The 5,875-nt window shown below is 47.2% G+C and overlaps 1 pseudogene; it reads right to left on the bottom strand.

Annotated features, from left to right (window-relative positions):
* Nucleotides 1-2,096: 2,096 nt before the first annotated feature.
* LOC119919086 lies at nucleotides 2,097-2,276 on the bottom strand (annotated as a pseudogene).
* Between the last annotated feature and the right edge of the window lie 3,599 nt (nucleotides 2,277-5,875).

Raw genomic sequence — 5,875 nt, 5'->3', positions numbered from 1 at the left:
CCCCTTCTCCCGCCTCTACTGGTCCTTCTCCTCCAATCACAGGATTTGGCGGGAGATTTGAATTCTCCAGCCCAGCCTCTTCAATTAGCTCTCTAACTGCTTCGTCTTGTCCGCCATTTTGTGCCTTTGCTGCCTTTAATTTGTTGGCAAACGACTTAGGGCAATCTCTGAAGAGGTGGTTTGTTTCTCCACAAAGATTGCACTTTCTGCCATTGGTGCATTCCTCGAAAGTATGCCCAATTTCTCTACATTTACCACAAATGATCTGCTGGCACGCTTCTGCCAGGTGCCCATTCTCACCACACTTGCGGCAGAGTTTGGGCTGGCCCTGGTAATGAATGTAGCCCCTGTTGTTTCCCAGAACTATCATGGATGGCAGATGTTTCAGGCCCTGGAAGCCTTGAGGGTCTTGCCATTGTTGGATGGGGACCCTCCAAGCGCAATTCCAGATGCCATCCTCATCTCTCACTTTGGTAGCCTGGCCTTTAACAGTGCAAAATCTGCCCAGCCACAAACAAATGTCATCTGCATTCACAGTCTCATTGAACATTCTGACAATTACCGTTTTAGCGGCATTATCAGTCAGTTTCTCAACATTAAATGCAGTAAACTGGGGTTTTTCATTTTCGAAGCGTGTCCAGAAATCTCTGAACACGGCAGCAGAGACAAAACTCACATCGAAACCTTTTCCAAATGGCAGAGTCAAAATACAATTTATATCCTGCGGGGAGAATTTCAAAATGTTCTGGATCATTTTCCTTGAGAAGTCCAGCCTTGACATAACAAGGGTTTTCCCATCTTTTTCTTTGAATGTAAATCTGACACTGTGGTGCCTCCTCATGCCGGCATGGTTGGCCGCCATGGTGGAGGCACCACAACGTAAAAGTGGTAAAAAGAAGCTAAAACACCTAAAACAGTCTAAAACCAAGTCAACTAAAATAAGGTAAAAGAATGCTCTAAAAAGAGCAATAAAATCTACTAAAAATGTTAGAAAGGTGAATAAAACACACTTACCTTGTCTTGTTTGGCCTGGTCGAGATGTTATTCCGGCAGAGTACAGGTAAGCAGTCCTCTGAACCAATGAATTCCTTTGTGTGAAACAATTTCAACTACAACAAAGTTGAAATTTTCTTCACAAGGAATAATGTGAGTATCCTCCCAAAAACCTGGTAACACTTCGCCACAAACAGGCAAAAGTTTTATCCAGACACTGGAGGCGATCGCAGTCTTAGCCAAAAGGCCGAGAAGCGAAGGTCATGGCAGGCTCTATCCAATCGGGCTGCGGAGAGACGAAGGCCTGGCTTTTGGACAGAGGCTACCGAACGACTCGGGCTCTTGTAGCCTCTCGATGACGAGTGAGAGAAAGGGAGGGGAAATGTGGCCGATCGCTTCTCGGCCTTTTGGCCAAGACTGCAATGGCCTCCTCTTTCTGGTTAAAACCTTTGCCGGTTTGGGGCTTCGTTTTGTGTCACCAGCTTTTCTGGGAGGAGATTCACCTCATTCCTTGTGAATAAAATTTCAACTTTGCCGTAGCTGAAAAACTTTTGCAACAAGGAATTCATTGGTCCCGAGGACTGCCTACCTGTCCTCTGCCGGACTGCCACCTTGACCAGACCAAAGACGAGAAGGTAAGTGTGTTTTATTCACCGATTTAGCAGTTGTAGCAGGTTTTCTTGCTTCATTTGAGGTGTTTTAGTTTCTTGTATCCTTTCTACGCTGCGGTTCCTCCACCGTGTTGGCCAACCGTGCCGGGCCTACGGAGGCGCCGCAGTGTCCCCTCCCCACCTTCTGAGAGGCTCTATCCAATCGGAGAAATGAAGGCCTGGCTTTTGGACACAGGCTACCGAGCATCCGAAATACTCGGGCTCTCGATGACGAGTGGGAGAAAGGGAGGGGAAGTGCAGGGCACATTTAACAGCCATGCCGGTCCCAAATATCCCCTCGTCGTCTGCCAATCATAAAGTGCAAATCTCGCTGCCTTCTTCGAGGCTTCAGCTGGCCGCCCCCCCTCGACTGGCGCCTTTTTCGGGCCGGCGTCCGGCAGAGCGACGAACCTCTGCGTTTGGGTCAGTATTTTGGTTTTACACAAGGCAGGAGAAGGGTGCACCGCCCCCGGAGGCACTGCAATACCGGGTCGATGCGTGGAGTGGACGGAGCAAGCCCCTCGTCTCAGCTCCCGGTGCTAAAAATCCATTTAATATGTTGCCCCCTTATAGGGGACATATCAGATATTAAACTGATAAGAACAGATTTTTTTCTTTTGAGAAAAATTTTATTGACACTCAATTCAAACATGATTCATAATATGTCAATTCCAAGTTACCTTTTAAAATACAACATGTCAATAAATAGATAAATGTTCTCTGTAAAACAACATTTAAAAAAAGTGTTTAAAATGCATTACAGATAACGTCATAAATTAAAGGTATAAAATGGTTTTCAGCTTGTCCATGTCTGTGAGTGTCTGTTAAAAGTCTTCAAAGCGGAGTGCATTTGTTAAAATAAAACTCACAAAAATAAATGGATAATAAAAGCTCTTCTCCAAGTCCACTGTTGTGCAGGAGTGTAGTGAGTCCCTATCAAAGGGGAACTCATTCAGCTCCCCCAAACAGATTTGGACTCTCGGGATCTTGTGCAGGCGCTCAGAGGAGACCCTCACCCTGTAGCTCCTTCCCACCAACCTCACCCGGAGGGTCAGGCCGCCGCTGCCTTGAACTTTCCTTGTGTGGCTCCGGCTCCTCCGTCCGAATGGGCACAGAGGCGATTCTTCTTTGTGGCTGTGTCCTAGGCCCGCCGCCTGCAGCTCTGGCCGTTTGGACCGTTGCTGCGGCCATCCGGATCACAGCCACGGGGGGGATCTGCATGTGCTTTCTTGCCAGCAAGTTTCTGGAGGTCCATATGGCGTCTTTGATGGCGGCTAGGGTGAGCCACTGTTTGGCAAATGTACGTGCTGGTATCTGATTTCCTTGGCTCACCCCGTACAGCACCAGCTGTGGTGTGAGGACCTCCCTTGCTGGCAAGTACGGGAATTGCAAGGAGCCGGCCGTTGCCCACTGTTCTACGGCAGCGCTGCACTCCCAGAGCAGATGCCTTACCGACTCAGGCGCGCCACAACCTGGTCGGGGGCAAGTTGAGTGCGCCGACATGCCCCGGGAGTGCATTACGGACCTGACTGGGAGGATCTCATGAGCCACCATCCATGACAGGTCCCGGAGTCTGTTTGGAAGAGCTGGATGGTTCACGTTGCGCCAAACTGTTGAGGGCTCGCCGAATGCAAGCCCGCGCACTGGACTCACTGGTTCCCGCTCCTGCACAACAGAAATGAGAGAGCGGTGAGTGGTTAAAACCTGCAACTCCTCCTGCTCAAGGTTAAAATGCCTTAAAAATGACTGGATAAAAGCATAGGCTGGTGGCAGGTTAAAAGACACTGGTACTTTGAGACTTGTGGGTAAGATCTTAAGTTTTCTGAGGTAGGACCCCATCCAGAACCGTGTCATTGCTGCGGTCTTGGGGTTTCTGGATGGGGCTGTGGCGGTTGCGATGTGTAGTGCTGTGTATCTGCTTCCTAGGAACAAGTGCAGGTCTGGCACTCCTTTTCCTCCTTTCTCCTTTGGCTTCTTCATCACGCTTCGTCTCAGTCTTTCCCACTTGGAGCCCCACAAAAAATAAAAGATGGCTCGTTCCAGGTCTAAGATCACTCTCCTAGGCGGGATAAAAACAGAACTGATGAGTAAAAGCAAAGGTAAAATCACTGCTTTGATGATTAAAACCTTTCCTTCTAAAGTCAGTCCTCTAAGTGTCCAGTACCCTAGTCTCTGCCTGACTTTCCCTACTATGTCTGCCCAATTTGTTTTCCCCTCCCCCTCCCTATCAAACCTGATCCCAAGTATTTTTTGGTCAGTCTGGGTCACAGTCAGGGGGAGTCCTGTCGTCTCAGTCGCTGTCCACGGTCCATAAAAATGGGCTTGGGTCTTGCTTCTGTTCAGCTTTGACCCAGAGGCCTGTCCGAACCAGTCAGTCAAGTCCAGCGTCCTGTTGACAGATAAAAGGTCAGTGCATAAAATGTTGATGTCGTCCATATATAAAATACATTTTGTCTCGAGTCCCCCGCTCCCTGGGACTCCTACCCCATGGATTCGTTGGTCCCTTCTCAAGGTCTGTGCCAGTGGTTCTATACAGATAACGTAGAGGAGGGCAGATAACGGACAACCCTGACGGACACCGCAGTTTATATCCACTGCTCTTGTCAGATGCCCGTTAACAATGAATTTGCTGTTGATCTCCCGGTACAGCAGTCCCACCCAGGCTATAAACCTTCTCGGGAACCCCATTTTTTGCAGTACCTGGAAAAGGTACTGGTGCGAGACCCGATCAAAGGCTTTCTCAAAATCTAAATTCAGGACTACTAGCCGAATGTTTCTGTCTCTCGCGTAACAGATGGTATCTCGGATCAGTACGAGGCTGTCGGTGATCTTCCTCCCCGGGACGGCACAGGCTTGATCCGGGTGAATCAGATCTTCTAAAAACAAGGACATGCGTGAGGCTAAAGTTTACTAAAAAGTTTACAGTCAAAATTTAAGAGTGTGATAGGTCTCCAATTTTTCAAGTCCGTCTTGTCTTTGTCTTTGTGAAGGAGAGTCACTATCCCTGCTCTAAAGCTGTCAGGAAGTCGGTCCATTTGTTCAAAATCCATAAAAACAGCAAGCAAGTCTGGTGCTAAAATGTCCCAAAATGTCAGATAAAATTCCAAGGGAAGCCCGTCTTCTCCCGGCGACTTCCCTGTCTTAAAAGATTTGATGCATTTGTTTAATTCCGGTATCGTAAAATCTTGGGTTAAAAGCACGTTGTCGTTTGTTGCTTGGTCAATGGATTTTAAAACTTCATTCAGTTTTTTCTGCGTACAGTTCACGGTAAAAATGTTCGACAGTTTCTTTGATTTCCTCTGTTGTGTCAGCTGTGCACCCGTTTTCTTTTTTAAGTCTCAACATGGCCCCCCCTTTATTTACGATTTTCTTAAAAAAATATCTTGTGCACTTCTCTCCTTCCTCTATTTCCCTTTCCTTGCTTCTTAAAATCACACCTTTGCTATTAATTTCTGCTAAAACCGACATCTCTGTTTTAATTTGTTTTATCTCTTCATTAAAATCCATTCCATGTTGGATTAGTTTAAAATACCTCTGAAGCCGTTTCTGCAGTCCCAACATGCGTCTGTTGTCCCTCTTTTTCTTTCTTTTCCCTGCCTGTCTGTAAAACGTCTTTGTCTTTCCCTTCACCATTTCCCACCACTGTGCACGTGTATCGTAAAAGTCTTGAAGGGTCTGCCACTCTCGGTATTGCTCCCTGTACAGCCTAACTAGCTCCCTGTCTTCTAACAGGGAGCAATTGAGCTTCCACAGACCACTTCCTGCCGTCACACCGGAAGAGAGTGAAAGGGTGCAGGAAAGAATTGCGTGATCAGAAAAGAAAACAGGTTCCAATCTAGCATCGGTTGGTGGGCAATCACGTGATAAAATGTAGTCTATGCGAGAGGCTCGGGTGCCATCACTACTGAACCAGGTGAAGCCCTCCTCTCTGGGATGCATGGTTTTAAAACAGTCCACAAGTCTAAAATCACGGCATATGCTTTGAAGTAAAACTGAAGTCTTGTCCACTTTAAAATCGTCCCCTATTCTTCTCCTATCGTTCCTGCTTAAAATACAATTAAAATCCCCCCCTACAACTAAAGGTGCCCTGCCTAGCATGTGGGGCTGCAGTCTTCTAAAAGGTCATACCTGTCGTTCTTGTCATTAAAGCCATAAATATTTAAGACGTTAAAATCCTTCCCCATAAAAGTCAAGTGTGTTAAAAGTGCCCGACCATCTCTCACCACAGTGCT

The sequence above is a fragment of the Micropterus salmoides genome, unplaced genomic scaffold, assembly GCF_014851395.1.
Source record: "Micropterus salmoides isolate LMB-PRFRI ecotype aquatic unplaced genomic scaffold, ASM1485139v1 Ms_hic_scaffold_2544, whole genome shotgun sequence".
Classification (NCBI taxonomy): domain Eukaryota; kingdom Metazoa; phylum Chordata; class Actinopteri; order Centrarchiformes; family Centrarchidae; genus Micropterus; species Micropterus salmoides.
This window is presented reverse-complemented; position numbering and strand designations above follow the sequence as displayed.